This window comes from Protopterus annectens, chromosome 1.part0, assembly GCF_019279795.1.
Source record: "Protopterus annectens isolate FY-2018-M chromosome 1.part0, PAN1.0, whole genome shotgun sequence".
In the NCBI taxonomy this organism is placed as follows: Eukaryota; Metazoa; Chordata; order Ceratodontiformes; family Protopteridae; genus Protopterus; species Protopterus annectens.
In genome coordinates, this window is record NC_056725.1 from 1,608,121,623 (window position 1) to 1,608,138,523 (window position 16,901).

Here is a 16,901-nt window from a genome sequence, read left to right on the forward strand (position 1 = left end):
TTTGTAAAAATTCAGATGGTGAGGCTTTATTATCTTGCAAAGAAGTCACAAAATTACTGGGACAAATATCCTGCTGTAAAGCAAAATCATTAAGACCTTCATCAGAAATGTTAATGTCAATAGAAGTAGTAGTAGATGTAGTACTAGACCCTCTGCCTTCTGTTGTTGTAAGGTCCCTCGTGTATTCGTCCCCGTGATGGTGGCCCGTAAAAGCGTTGGTTGCGCTCCCGAATACGTTCAGAGTGCCTCGGGGGAAGGGGGTCTAAAAATCGTCGTTCACATCAAATAAATCAATATCAGTCCCACAATCATTGTTGACATCACCCCTTGGTGATAACTCTTGGACAGAGTGAATATCATCTAAAGGCAGCGTATGCGAGTGAACTTCAGAACTCGAACCGTTGTGAAAATTAATTTTTGGGAATTCTCTAAAGTGAGTGTATACCTTAGAATTGGTATAATGATAGGTGTCTCTCTTAAGTTTTAGGGACTTCGGTTCTAATCCCTTACTCACGAAAGTATCAATCTTATGTAGAATATTATCATATTGGGACTTGTTGAATTCAAAAAGAAGGTCCTTAGTAATATTGTCATTAATTTGCCCCAATTCTGTTTTCAATAAGTCTAATCTTTGATTGTTGTTACGAATAATGATACTCGAAGCGAAGTTCAATTTTGTGTCTATCATAATTCCAACAATTCAAAATGTTCCTCACTACCGGCAATCAATCCATTAGGAAATTTAAAGAACCAAACCCCCTTTGGGACTATCTTGTTCTTCATACATTCATACAAATGATACTGAGCGAAGTTCAATTTTGTGTCTATCATAATTCCAACAATTCAAAATGTTCCTCACTACCAGCAATCAATCCATTAGGAAATTTAAAGACACAAACCCCCTTTAGGACTATCGTGTTCTTCATACATTCAGTCATGTAAAAGTTATCTCTCTGTAGGTTACGCACTTTATGCAATTTCAGATCAAAGGCATCCAACATACCTTGGAAGTTGCAGTAGGAAGATGTAGGGACAGGTTCTGGAAATCTAAGTTCTTTATTAAATCACCCTTGAATGTCTGTAGTGTTGCTATTTTTAAATCCACCATCCAATTGCTGACTGTGCCTGATGTGGGAATCCATGTTAAAGGTGGGAAAAGTTAACTCACCACTGTCCAAAGAGTTTGTTGCATTTACTTGCTGAACTCTACCTTGGAAGAAGTAGAGTATATCCATGTAATGCTTGAAGGAGTTGCTGAGGAAGTAAATCTGTCTACAGCATTTGGTAGATGTTACGTTTGAGTCAAACGTTAGTTGTGTAAGATTGCCTTGAGGAGCAAAGACATTATCGTTATCCTTTTGGAGAATGCTGTTAATAGAAGAACCAGACAGGCCACGGAAAGTTTATATACTAGTGGAACTGTCCACTATCCGCCATTTGAAACACTGATGTGATGAAAATGTAGAAACTACTAACTCAGGAATTCATTGTGTGAACCTACAGCTTACAGGGTACTATAAAATGAAATAAAATTGGATCACATAGTGTTGAACAGGCCTCTACAGTCAAAGCATTAAACTGTATTTTTAGGATTTATATGTTTTTTCTCCCCTTTTTTTGTTCTGTTTCCATAAAAAATTAATGGGATTCTTCCATGTGACTTACATTTATTGTATTTAAAAAGTATTGAAATGTTTGTTGAATGGTTCTGATGAGCTTAATTATGTATTTGTTTGCAGTACTTTTTATGAACTAAAAGCTAATATGAACACACTTGGCTTCGTTGGTTACTATATTCAACCTTACACAAAAGGACTTTTAAGGTAATTTGTGTGCTGTGAAAGTGGAGGAGTTCTTGACACCACATCTTTATTTAGTTTTAGTAGTCTCTATGGTTTCAGTGTGGCGGTGTTCGAACAGCTGACAGTGGACAGTTCCACTACTGTGGAAACTATCTGTGACCTGTTTGTTTTTTCTAATAACAACAGCATTTTACAAAGGGATAAAGATAATGTTTTTGCTTGTCCAGGTCCCCTTCAAAAAACACATCACACCGAATGTCATTTGGCAACCTTTATCAAATTTCCATAAACATAAATGTTAATCAATATTCATTCATTTCAACCAAACATGATACAGGTAAAAAAACATCCATGTAAAATTATCTTAGGACAGGACTGCATAAACCTGTTCATCCTGATCAGTAAGCAGCGTCCATACCTCCACTCACTTACTGATGAAGCAGCATACCCGCTCACTTCTATTACCATTTATTGGTACTTATCAAGCAGCGCACCCGCTCACTTTCATTACCATTTATTGCATTATACCATCAATCCAATAAGCAGCTTCACAGGCTTGCTTATATACTTATCAAATAGCATAACCGCTCACTTTCATTACCATTTATTGCATTATACCATCAACCAAATAAGCAGCTTCCTCCGCTTACTTATGTACTCAAGCAGCGTAACCGCTCACTTTCCTTTTCAAACTTATTAAATTGAACATCAAGAACCAGAGGGGGAACAGAAGTGGGCAAGCCTGCCCCTCTTCTCTGCCCACCAGCCTGACCAGGCTGTTCTCCCCTCTCTGAGGCACACTTCCAACAGACTAAAAAACATTACGTCATCCAGCCAATCATTCGGTGTACCCTGTCCCCAATAATCAAGATAAGTAGAGTTAACTCCTAAAACCCTATCACATAAAATAAACAGTTACAGAAACAACTGAAAACAAACACTGACCCTTCACCTATGCTACGATAACCTAGCATTGCACTGCACATAAGCTAAATAATCCTCACTTCATGACAAATGACAACTCCTCAATGACTTTCAAGGGCATTATAAAAAACAATCAGAATCAACTACATGCCATCATGCCACATTGCAAACACATCTACCACCCAATCCAGTAATAACCAAATGAGCTCTTCTTAATGCCAGAGCAACAACAATTCTAATAACTCCCCCATCACTAACAACCAAAATAGTATCATTAAACTCGCGTTGTCTAGCAATCCCGCCATCACACTATCTCTTACAAGCAATAAACAGCTCAACAGTCATCATGGCATGCTAGCAGCACAACAAAACAAGCCATACTAATTCGTTATTAAACCCAATTGCATACCATCATACCAATGAGATCTCTAACGCAGGTGCAATATCAATCCAGACATTAAACCAACTAGCCTTTATAACATGAAATGATTAAACAACCATCATGGCATTGTTATCAGCCCCAACCACCATCAGTAAATTCCATATCGGCAACTAGAAACAAACCATAATCCCCCAACAACCCCAATGAACCTCCTACACCAGCTAACACAAACAGCACAGAGTCAGAGTTGCTGGAGCCATGTCAGACTTGAAACCGGTCACAAGTGGCATCCCACAAGGTTCTGTCCTGGGACCTCTCTTGTTCGGTATTTACTTTTCTGAGGTACAGGCGAACGTGGGAGGACTATGGCTCACCAAGTTCACAGATGACTGCAAACTGGGCGCCATAATCGACTCTCCAGCTGACACAAACATCCTTCAAAAAGGTCTCGCAGAGACGGATAACTGGTGCCAGAGCCATGGTCTAAAGCTAAATGCCAAAAAGTGCATAGTCATACCCTTTGGCAAAAACAATGTGCCCACAAATTACCACATAGGTGGTAACCCATTAAGTACAGAAAAAGTAATTAGGGATCTGGGGACCCAAGTTGATAGCAATCTCTCCTTTGACAACCACATTGCCAAAGTGGTTAGAAAGACCTTCTACATAGCCCACCTCATCATGAAAGGATTCACATCTAGATCAAGAGAGGTATTCGTGCCCCTTTATTCATCCCTCATCAGGCCCATCATAGAATACAATGCCCCCTTTGGGATGTACCTTACCCGACACATGCAGCAATTAGAAAGACCCCAAAAGTACCTCACCAGGAGGATCAAGGGACTCAAACAGATGCCATATGCTGCTCGGGTAAAAAAACTCCAGCTCTACTCAGTTGCATACCGTCTACTTTGAGGCGATCTATGCCTGACGTATAAAGCTATGTCCAACCCAGAATTAATGGACATGCTCCACCTCAGTAAATCTAAATCCCTTAGAGCCACGCGCTTGAGGGACTTGAACCTCAGCACAGAAATAAATAGAACATGCTGGAGGGACAGATTCATAACCCAGAGGCTCCCTTCGCTCTGGAATAGAATTCCAATTCATGTTAGGCAGAGCACCTCACTGTCTCTCTTCAAGAAGAATCTTGATGAGTGGATGGGGGATCGTAGGTTTGTCCCGGGGATTACTTCCCTGTCACTATTAGACAGAGGCACAGTAAACTAAACTTTAAAAAGGGCACAGTATACTCAAATCAAGGGGTGGTGTAAGCCAAACACAATTGGGCTAGGCTTATAAATGCCCCAGGGCAGATAGCCTAGTATGAACCTATGAACCTATGAACCAAAAGTAAAATAAATACTCCATGCCCTTCAATCATCCTCCCTCACCCAAGCCACTGACTCAACCCTCCAGCTTATAAACATACATAGCCAAAGTGACGAACAGGCCAAATGACTAAAAGAAAAAACTTAGTTCCTCCCTGGTGTTAACCCAATGCTCCCTAAAACCAGACAAGGGCAAACACCAACTAACCTTAACAGCAGCCCTATCATAGATCACAAACCTTCCTGTCATCCCTCCAACTATCTAATATGAGAGTAGCACCTAAGAACCATCCTTGCACTTGCTGACCCTCACCTTTCCATAATGACTAACCACAGCCATAACAAATGGCACAAATACACCCCTAAACCCCACACTTATAAACGTATAATCAAAATACAAATCCCTATAACCTATCCTATCCATCTGCCCCAAGGGCTTATCAAAAGAATTAAGCCACAAGCAACAAAATTGATAAACTACACCAACTATTAACCCTGCCAAAGTAACCTACTCAAACTGGCCAAAATAAACATGTCCTACATCTGCAAGAAATCACCACTGCCCCAACTGTAATGTGCTTTAATGACCATTGAATAAAATTACCTACTACCCTATAGCCTCCCCAGCACTCAAAACATCCATAAAACAAAAACCATTACCTTTCAAGTCCATTTCCATCAAAGCATTAACTGTTACTCAGTCAGCACTCTATCTGTGACCTCAATGTGCCCACCCAAGTGATCAGGGCTTCCATTTAAACATGCATCCAAATTTAAACATGCAACAAAACCATTCTCACTATGACAACCATCTAACATATGTGATCTGTATGTCTTCCTGTACAAATATATCCAATATTAAGTAACTAGCAACTTAGCAGCATGGAAGGAAAACCCAGGAGTGCCCAGCGAAATCCACACAAACATAAGGAGGGCCCGCAAAGCCCACACAATTGGCTCCTGGCCAAGAATCAAACTGGAGAACCTCTAACTGCAAAATGACACAAGCAGCTGCACCACTGCATCCCATGATGCTTAAATAATAGAACTCTTAATTCTACCATGGATTGTACCTTATCCTGCATCAGAAATCAAATGAGGTCATAAAACATTAATTCTTATTCTAGAGTAAACAAAAAGTTGGGAGTGCTTCATCATCCTGGACAGTCATGAGTTTCTTCTTCTTCCAGATCACTGCGCTTGCCTTTTCACCTCTCCATTTCTGAGTACTCACCCAATAAACCCACCGCTTAATTGACACCAAAGCATGATCATCTACTAATTCACTGAATCTCACCACTGGAACTTGGCACACCATCATCTACAAAGAAAAGGACAAAATTAAACCCTCTAATAGGAATGAGAAGGCTCCACCTTATACCCACCTACTCCAAATTACAGCCACAGCATTCCAAGACCCCATCTGCAAGAAAGAAAAAGACATGTAAAACATCAAAATATGTAACACATTCCAAGACATCTTCAAGGACAACCTATCCTGCCAAACCGGGAAGGAATGTACCACCAACACTCCCATCTATGACAAAGCAGCCATAACTGAAGCAATGCTTCCTATGACCCAAGCAAATACCCAAGATAAATTTAACTACCAGTGGAATATATTAAAATAAACCCCACACCGGAAGGGACCAATCGCTATCCACAACTTTGCAATTCCAGACCATCAAAGCTGCTGAACATGCTATACTTAAAGAAATTCCATTCCCTTAGAGCCACACACTCCAGGGATATAACCCTTGTCATCACAATGAACGAAACATGCTGAAGTGATAGGTTCCTGACCCAGAGACTCCCCAGACTCTGGAATAGACTGCCCATACATGTCAAGAAGAGTGCCTCTTTGGCCCTCTTCAATGGCACCTTGATGAATGTATTGTCTTTGTCTTATAAAGAGTTAGGGTAGTAAATGCCAGCTGGCACTAATGCGGGTCCAGCACCCCATGAAATTCTAACATACCACTCCACCTCATTGCAAGCAATCTGGACAAAGTCAGAAATAACAGTGTAACTGAAGCACAAAATTATGGGTACATAAATATTGCTATGACAAACTGAGCAAATTGGTAGGATAACAAGTTTAGCGTTAGCCTTCACGTACAGAAAGTACACGGTCTTAATCTCAAACATCTGTCAATACTTACCTGAATCCGGCTTCACCAATTTCCAGTACTAAAAAAAAAAAAAAAAAAAAAAAAGTTTGTGGACCAATCACTATTACCAAGCAAACTCTGGCCCTTCCATGAAAATCTGTATAATTGAGAGGTATGCTGATGAATGCTCAGGCACCACACAACTGTAGCAGCAACCCAAATCAGTACCATCCTCACACAACTCCTTCCTAACTGCCAAAATTAAGCAACTCACTCTCCAATGCCCAATGAGCCACCCCCCCCCCACCAGATGTGGCATTTGGTATAGTAGTCTTTATGAACTTCAAACTCAGCCAAGCATTTGCTTCCAGATACTGTTCTTCATCCTCCAGTGAAACAGGCACTGCAAAACTTGTCAAGAATTAATGCAACACTTTTACATGTCATCTTTATAAATCAGTGAACCACAAGTTTACACCCAGACACTAGAGTTTACTACCAATGTTGCCTGAATGGCGTCTACTAACAACACTACTACTTTTCCGTAGCATCAGTCTCAAAGTCTTTTTCCCCCCATGTTATACCTGGGGTTAGCATCCCTGCAACTAGTGTTTTTTTTTAATATTTCGAAATTTTCTGCCATGTATAGCTTAATATCCCAGTTATATGTAGCTTTAAGAGCTTTGCTAGCTTTATTTTAACTAATTTTCCAAGGTGGTTCATCTTTTCCAGAAAACTGTATAATTGTGTTTTTTTTTTTTTTAACGTTTGACAGGAGCCGACCCAATGTAATTCATATCACGCCACTACTCCCCTTCATTGCTCATGCGAGATTAACTTTGCTTGGAATGCCTCCTAGCCCGCAAAATCCTTCATCACGGAAAACCATACAACAATAATCCAGGACTCAGAAATCCCACTTCCCGAATGGTATAAAATGTAAAACTCAGGGTCTGTCATTATTCTAACTACAAACTTTGATGATATTCACCACATTACTAGAAAGGCACAAATATATGAGAAATGGACCCAATGATTAGGCAAAATTCTTGTGAGCATCTGTCCATTTAACAGGTATACCAAACATCCTTTAGGAGCTGTATATCATGGCAGCCACCTCGATTAATGCCATCCACACACACCACTCCTCTTCAACCACTTCCAATGTTATAACTAATAAGAAAAATGAGTGGCCAGCCAACAGAATACAACTTTGCTCAGGACAAATCGAGGTCTATTACAGCTTGCAGCTCTAAACAAATGAAACATCCCCAATATCTCCCAGCCCGGCTGCATCAGAGGAATAAACACCTTAACAGCCTGCAGAAACAGCAACATCTCGCAAGATTTATTAAATCACCTGCCACAGGCCAGTATCACCTTCAAACATAATTCAAGTCCTCATACCACGCGAGTAAATGTACACACGCTAAAGGATGATAACCCGAGAATGAACACAGCCATACAAATGAGAATGGTATCAAACGCTCCACCCGCCATCTTGTAGAACACCATATAAAATGAAAAACGCATCAGAAAGCCTTTCACCCATCTTGTAAAACACCCTGCCACAGGCACCATAACTACGTACCCAATCACATTCAAACCTATTTCAAAGCATCTGTGGAAATTACTTATGATACGATTTGCACCACTCACCACAATGTATAATTATACTACGCCATCCAGTTGACTGCATGGCTTAAATGGTTTGTCTCATATTTCCTTAATTTAAGGAGAATGAATGTCACTCTACTTGTCGATACCATCCCAGCAAAGTATTGCTTCGCAGGCCAATCCCAACCAGCTGCCTGATTTATGCCTTCTACCGCATGCCACGTCCAAACCCAAACACACACCATTACCATGTGAACTCCCCTGACACTGAATAAAACAACGGAGACTGGAATGCTCTATTTTAAGTTCTGCCATTGACTCCCATGTGTATATCTTAAAATATACACAACTAGTGATGGCAGTCAGCAATAGTGATCATGGGTATGTGCAAATGCAACTCGCGGGGGGGAGAGCAACACATTCCATACCTTGCATGGTGGCCCAGTCCTTCCACACCATTGAGCCTGCTCTACACAACCAGGAAAGGAAGCCTGAAGCCGCCCAACTCCCAATGAAACAAACAAAAGCCTTCACCCACAAAGCCCTCACCATCCTGAACCAAAGACAGCTCAGCCACTGGGTATATGTCCACATGCGAAATTCTTCAGCTAATTGTTTAAAATGCTAGGTCTCACTCCAGTTCTTAGGCGTGAATGAGACTCTACTGCCGTGCAGGATGAAACCCTGATCCCTTATCAAAGGCGGTAGTGACTCTGAGTTTGATCCCCGGGCCCCTATCAAAGGCGGACTTCAAGTTTTGAACAGGGGGCCCATCACGCAGGGGAACAATTACTAACCAATACCGAATTCGACAGCCTTGCAACAGTGCCTTACCTAAACCCCATATAATGAAACAGCTGAACCATGATACAAAAACTGACCTTCTCTACCAATCTGCACCCTTGAGAAGGATACTAGACCACCCTCCCTCAGTCGTCACTGCTGACCCAGCAGCATGAGGCCCATAAATAAATAAATAAATAATTACCAGTACCAACCTTTGTTATTGAACATTACTCACCTCTTTCCCTAGTCATTATTCTAAGGCCTACCCGACCCCCATAGGTCGTCATGGACGAAACCTGCTGTAGCAAGTTCACGCAAAAATGTGACTCCTATTCCAGTTACACTTGCCTAATATCCTTTAAGTCCCACCCGACCCCTACCTCACATCCTCCCAAACCTCATCCATTCCTATTTAACCCTATCTACCCCCTATCCTCCCAAATCCTACTACTCTAACTAACCCCCCCACCTTGAAGATGTCCCTGGATAAAATGGTCTGTTCCAAACCTCATTTATCAAGGTGATTTTACACAACTAATCACCCTTTGAAGCAAAAATTTAACCATCTCAAAACATTATAGACAGATTTACTTCTTCAGCAACCCCATCAGTTAATACATAGATGGACTCTTCTTTTTCTGGGGTAGAGGTTCAGCAAGGAAATGCAGCAAACTCTATGGACAGTAGTGAGGTAACTTTTGTCAACTTTTACTTGGATTCAAACATCAGGCACAGCCAGCAATTGAATGGTGGATTTAAAAACAACAACACTACGGACCTTCAAAGAAGGTTTAATAAGGAAATTTCCAGTACCCGACTATAAATCTTCCTAATGCAACTTCCAAGGTATATTGGATGACTTTGAACTTTAATAGACAAAGTACGTAACCTACAGATAGATAACTTATACTTGACTGAATGTATAAAGAACAAGAGAGTCCCAAAGCACCTCTGTGTCTTCAAATATTCTAACAGATTGATTGTTGGTAGTGAGGAACATTTTAAACTGTTGGAATTATTTGATAGAAGTGGAACTAAACTTATGCATTTTATCATCAAGTTTAACAATTCTTCTATTAAAAACGTATTTGATGATTTCTGAAAAGTTCAAATTTTATTAAAAGGAACAAAAGCGCTAAGCTGTGGTGTTCATGTTTGCTTTCCACTTCGTTGTCTGCAGTGGTTTGATTACTTTTTTCCAAGTATTTGATGATCTGCCTGTTTTAAACAAAGACATTACAAATGATTTGTCTTTTGAACACAGCTGTGGAAAATATGACAATATATTTCACAAAGTTGAACAACAGGTAAAAGTAAACTTTAATAGGAAGCAAAAGAAATTAATGAGAGGGCTGTAAGATTATACCACCCATAAAGCCTACCCTATCCCCAAATCCCTTCAACCTGGTAGTAATACACAGAGTTTATTCAATGAAGGCAATCCTGTATCAGGTAGTGACCACTTTTGTAGTATTACTAGGGTACAGTCTTCTTCCCGTAAAACTTCTACATATAACATCACATCTTTCGAAAATCCACATGATATTTACATGGACAGATACAACTTTCCCACTTTAACGAGATCTGAAAGGACTGAGAATCAAAACATGGAAGGGAGTTTTTTAGCCCATCCACTGGCCTCTTCTGGATTGGGGAACAAGAGATTGAGCAAGGGGAAGAGAAGAAACAAATTGAATACATAGAATTCACTTCTTATGACCAACTTAACACCTCCATTAATGTTAATAGAGGAATTACTTGTACATATGGGGTATAGTGCTGTCTTAATACAGTTTCAAAATTTTCAATTACGTTGATATTGTGATTACTAAAGTTCCTTGTACCTTGTTTAATAAGGGAATTCATTTGTTCCCAGCATTAGGATGGACATCGCTGATACTATTAATGAACTCAAATTATTTGCATGCAACCTCAATTTCCAATTGAACAGAACCAGCAAGGCCAAAACACGGAGATGCCCCCATTCATTGCTCACTAAGGTCCTTAGGAAAAATACACTGTACAAACTGCCACTCAATTCTACTGTATCTATTTTTGAAAAATCCTGTGAAAAGTATCTTTATTGTTTACAACAGTCTCAATTACCCTGATATTACAACCTCACAAAGTAAGAAAATGAATTAATGTTAAGCTTGAGAAAGGATACTTCTTTAAGAGGGATGACACCTGACAAGGGAGAGTTATTGTGATAGTAGACAAAACTGATTACATTAGTGGTATATACAATATGCTACAGGATACTTTTAAATGTGAAACTCTCTCTCGAAGTGAAATCTCTGAAGATTGATCTTTTTCTTGACAATTCTTTGGCACATGGGATTATTGACCTGAACATGTGCAATATTTTGTTAATAAAACACCCTAATACAGAATATTTGGTATACAAAAAGTACATAAGGATATAATGACTCCTCCATATCATTTAATTGTGGCAGCACATAACTCTAAAACTTACTTACTTGCAGTTTATTTGGATCGTATTCTTGCAGAGTTTACTATTCTAGTTGAGAACATTTTGAAAAATTCTGTGGATTTTTTTGCTAAAACTGAACCCTATTTCTTTATTGATTTGTTCAGTTTTCCACAGTTGATATGGCTGACCTTTTCACTTCTATACCTCACTACTCAGGGCTTCAGTTATTTAATATGGCTATTACATAGTTAACAAATTTGGAGAGTCAAGTTATCAGTTTCATTACTGAACTTATGGAGTTGATTTTACTTAATAACTTTATATAATTTGAGGGAGAATATTTTCACTAGGTCAAGGGGGTAGCCATGGGTGCAAGTTGTGTCCCAGTGTATGCTAACCTTGCACTGTACAGCTGGGAAAAGGTTTTTGCAATGGAATCCTTTACCTAAAACATTGGCACACTTACTTACACTTCCTGGATGACATTTTTATTTTATGGAAGGATTTGGGTAGTAAAAAAAAGGAATTTTTTTACATTAATAAAACTTCCTCCTTCCTAACAATTTACTAGTCAAACTCCTTAGATTCTGCAGACTATTTGGGTTTTACCATTTTCAAAGACAACCTTAACAGTTGTTTTGGTTTGAAGATTTTCAGAAAAACTAGTTTCTCTGTCAGTTACCTTGACTACAATAGTTGCCATCTGAAACATGTCAAGAGAAATATATTCAAGGGGCAGCTAGTTGACCAACATGTTTTTGGACAGGGTGTACCCTTCTAAACTGTTGTACAATATTATTAAGGACGTTTTACTACATTGGAGGACTAGGTTTAAATTTTTGCTAGTACATGATTTTAATAGTCCACCACCTTCGTTGTATGGAAACAATTTCCACAAAAGTGCTTCAGCTTTCTCTAATTCTTTAATAATCAAGTTTGGTGCTTTTTTCTAAAAAGATACAAAACATTATTTCTAAGAATTGTAATATTTTTAAGACTAATGAGATGACTTTAGATAATACCCCTACATTTGTACATAAAATTGGTAAGCACTTTAAGTACCTTTTTGAACATAAATCTAATTTCATTGTTCTTGAAAGACAAAAAGGTGCTAGAAAATGTGGTTCTTGTAGCCACTTCAGTTACATTGCTGGACAGAAAGAAATCAGGATTGGAACCTCTAGGAGATGGGAATTGTGGCTTGAAGGGAGTGGTCTACATAGCTGTTTGCCAATGATGCTGGAGTTATTACACAGGTAAAACCGAGAGGCAGTTTTGAAAATGAATTTACTAGCATTTTCTTGACATTTCCAAAGGGAATTAAAAAACTCATTATGCTAGCATGCAATTAATTTGCAATAATTTCTCCAAATTTCTTTTTGGCATCCTAGAAAGTGTCCCATTTGACATTCAGTGTGAGGGTTCTTGGGAAACAAAAACTGAAGTAAGGGAGCTAATTTAGCAATTAAGATTTAATGCATCCAATCATCCAGCTTTAAATGAAAAAGTTTCAGTTTCATCTGTTCTTAAATCAAGAGCTGCCAGTTTCTAAATACAGTATAATTTTACACAACCTTAATAATATGTTGTACGGTTGTATTAATTGTTTAAAAATTTATTGTTTTAAATAAACATATATTTTTATACATTTTAGTATGGAATCTTCACCACTTCTACAAAGTACAAGCGATTTTAAATTTTAAACTGTATTTTTAGGATTGATAAGTTATTTCTCTCCTTTTTTGTTCTACTTCCTTAAAAATTAATTGGATTATGCCATGTGACTTATATTTATTGTAATTAAAAAGTGTTGAAATGTTTGTTAATGATGAAGTCCATTTGGACAAAAGGACTTAACCGTTTACTTGTTTGCTGTACTTTTTTATGAATTAAAAACTAATGCAAACACAGTTGTCTTGATTAGCCACTCTATTCAACCTTACAAAAAAGGTCTGTTAGAGTAATTTGTGTGCTTTGACTGTGGAGGACTGCTTGACACTACGCGAGCCAACTTTATTTCACTTTTAGTACCCTGTACGCTGCATGTTCACACACTGAATTCCTGTGTTATTATGTTTTCAATTTTGGACTACTTTCTGAATAAGGTTTTGCTATTATTAGAAATGGGAAAAAAAATTTAAACAAATTTTATATAACTGTAAATAACAGCCTGGTACATTGTTTAAATGAGGAATGAGTTGAATGTCTAAGATTTTTATCTGGTACTACAATCATAACTCTCAACCTCTTAGAGCAAGAAACCCGGACAAAGCCATTAATAAAAGTGAGACAAAGGCCCCAAAATAGGGACACATTTTAAATATTGCTCTTACAGACCTAGAAAGTTGATTAACAGATTTTGCATTAGCATGAATTTTCTGAAGGGTATAAAGTCTGAAACTCAAATGCCTGTCATTAGTTTCTAGCTTCTGACTTTAATGATGTGCCACTAATTTTCCAGAAAACCACAACTTTGTGAAAAATAGATGGAAAATATGAGGTAAAATCTGGACATTCTGAAAAAATCTGTACAGTTGAGAGGTATGATGTACAATACCTATGGCTGAATGAAGACTGATAATGTAATTGCTGTGTTTTCTTTTTTCTTCTCTTTATCTTTCTTCTTGGAAATTGTGTAGTCTTGCATGTATGTGTGTGCACTATATATATATATATATATATATATATATATATATATATATATATATCAAGCTTAGGGGTGTGAGAACTTGCACCACATTGGAGGTGCAAGGGTCCAAGCCACAATTCAAAAAGTATATTTTTATGTTTTGTGGCATTGGGAGTACTGTTGTTGTTTTGTATAGTGCCTTGTCAAAGTTTTAAATGTTTTGGTTTTGAATATTTGCATGTTGGTCAAACAAAATGTGATTACTCACAGTGGAACTGGCTTGTATTTGATTAAACAAAGGACAGAGGTTATTAATTATTACATATTAAGTATACTTGCAATCCTCAAATATTTGGTACACAGTGTAAAATAGCATACCTTTTAGTGATGGTTGCTTGAGAAGAAAGCATCTCATTTGTGATTGCTTCACAGAAATGCATTCACAAATTAGCAAAACATCATGAATGCAAACAGCATTCAAAATGAAACAAAACAAACTCTGCATTATGACACTGTTGTACTAAGCCTACTTCTTCAGTAAATATTTTTGTCCGTACATGTATTTAATGTAAAAAAGTCCTCCTAAAACAGTTCTAGCGCTGGTTCATTTTGTTTTGAGAAAATGCTTTTATCAATGAGAAAAGTGCTCACTCTAAGGCCACACAATTAAATAAATAAATAAAAACATTCTTTCAGACAGACAGACTCAGGGTAATTTATTTAAAGCTTTATGGTACGTAGGGAGGAATCCCTCTATATGTGTTATACATATGTCTATGGAACATTAAAGAAAGGTGAACACTCTTAACCATAAAGACACTATCAGCACCAGTTTTCTGAATATTACTCACACGGCCTTTATTGTATTACCTTTAAATGACAGAATAATGATAAGGTTCTAATTCTTTTTTCATTTTGTTAGAATTTATGTTACAATTATGTTTGGAATATAATTTAAAAAAATATGACTTTACTTGTATAAGGAGTTATTTTTTATCCTCTTAAAAGAATTATACACAAAATGATGAAATAAATGCTCAGAGAAATGCAGTAAGATATGAAACTTGCGGTTATTACAAATGATTGCTAACAGTTTTGCTGTGATAGAATATATACATAAACATACACAATATATGTAAAGATATAGATAGGCACTAGGCAGTAACTTAGAGACATTCATATAATTACGGATGTATATATAGTTAAATACAGATATAGATATGGCTATAGATATACAGTAGATATGCATAGAGATGTATTGTTATATAAGATAAATAGATATAGACAAAAAGAGAAACAGGGGGTATGAAGCTTCAGCCATTATGATTACATTCAACAGGCACTTTAGACATTTATATTTTGCAGTATTGTGTGCTTAACCATTAAGGCATGACCAGTAATTATTTCAGTGTTCAAATTAATTACCCCCCGGTGGCATAACACCACACACACACATGCATCTTATGCTACATTTCATTCTCACTGTCTGGTTAAATGAAGATCACTTAAAGCTCCTTAATGTTATTATGAATGGGTTTGTGTTTTACATATCATTTTCATCCTACATTTTATTACTTTTATGTAATTATAGAGCTAGCAGATTTCTAGTTGGCAGACATTAATATGATAAATGTGAGACCATACAATGCAGCATTTTCCTAACAACATAGGAAACTAGTAACAGTATAGTCTTTATTTTACATCAGATTTCTTTAGTTATTTTTCAAGTTAATACTTTGGCATATTAATATTGTCATTTAGAAAAGCATTTTTCAAAAGCATACATACAAATGATACTCGTTCATACAGAATGTTATCGCTTTCCTTTGATGTGAGACGTTTTTGTCTGGAATTTAAAAATTCCAAGTAAGTTCAGTGAAATTCTGTGCTGCTCACCCTTTATATGATGTTTATTTATACATTTATTTATTTATTTATTTATTTATTTATTTATTTATTTGACATTTGTTAACCAGATTAGTCTGTCTGGGTGGATGCCCTTTTTCAGCAGAGGCCTGAGGAGAAAAGCTCCAAATAGTACATAATCTACAATTAATTATAAAAGTAAACAGAATTCATATACAGCTACAAATCATACATAGTAAGAAGCAATGTGGCACCTTGCAAAAAAAGGGCTGCCAAAGAGCATGGTTCTAGGCTAAGATAGGACTGCAGAGACTTAGTGTATGCAGCTAAATGAACATATCTGCAAGGCTTTTCATATGGAAACAAAGCTGAGTGGAACACAAGCATTAGACTCCATCCAAGAAAACACAATGTTTATACAGCCCTTGTTATCATTTAATCTCTAGTACATATACTGCAGCAATTATAATGGTCTCTGCAATGAATAAGCACACATGCAATGTCTGGGTTCACTACAGGTGCTCAAATCCCAAGTGCTCAAAAGCCACTATGTCTAAACCAGGGTCTTGATCACCTTGTAGCTCAGTTAGGTTGCTGCTTGTTTTCAAACTCCAATATGAGTATGGGCAAACAGTTGTAGGGAGGGAGCACTGCTCTCTCTCAGACTTAAATATGACATTAGTCAGACAGCTGTGGTATGAGGGTTTTAGGATTAGGGTGCAGAAAGGTTTTAGTACTAGGGAGTTAGAGAGGGTTTTTAAGGTTAAAGAGTGGGAAGGGAGTTTTATGGTTAGGGATTGATTGGGAAACTTAGGTTTAGGGTGGGGGGCTGGAGGTTTAGGTTAAGGGCATGATTAGGGAATTTAGGGTTAATGAAGGTGAGTTAATGTTTAGGGTAAGGGACTGAATGGTGACAGAACTCGGTGGGAGTTTTAGGTTTAGGGTTTAGGTTTTAGTGGGGCTATTTAGCTTATAGGATTGGGTGTTGGGAGTACTATGTAGAAATGGGAAATTGGGCT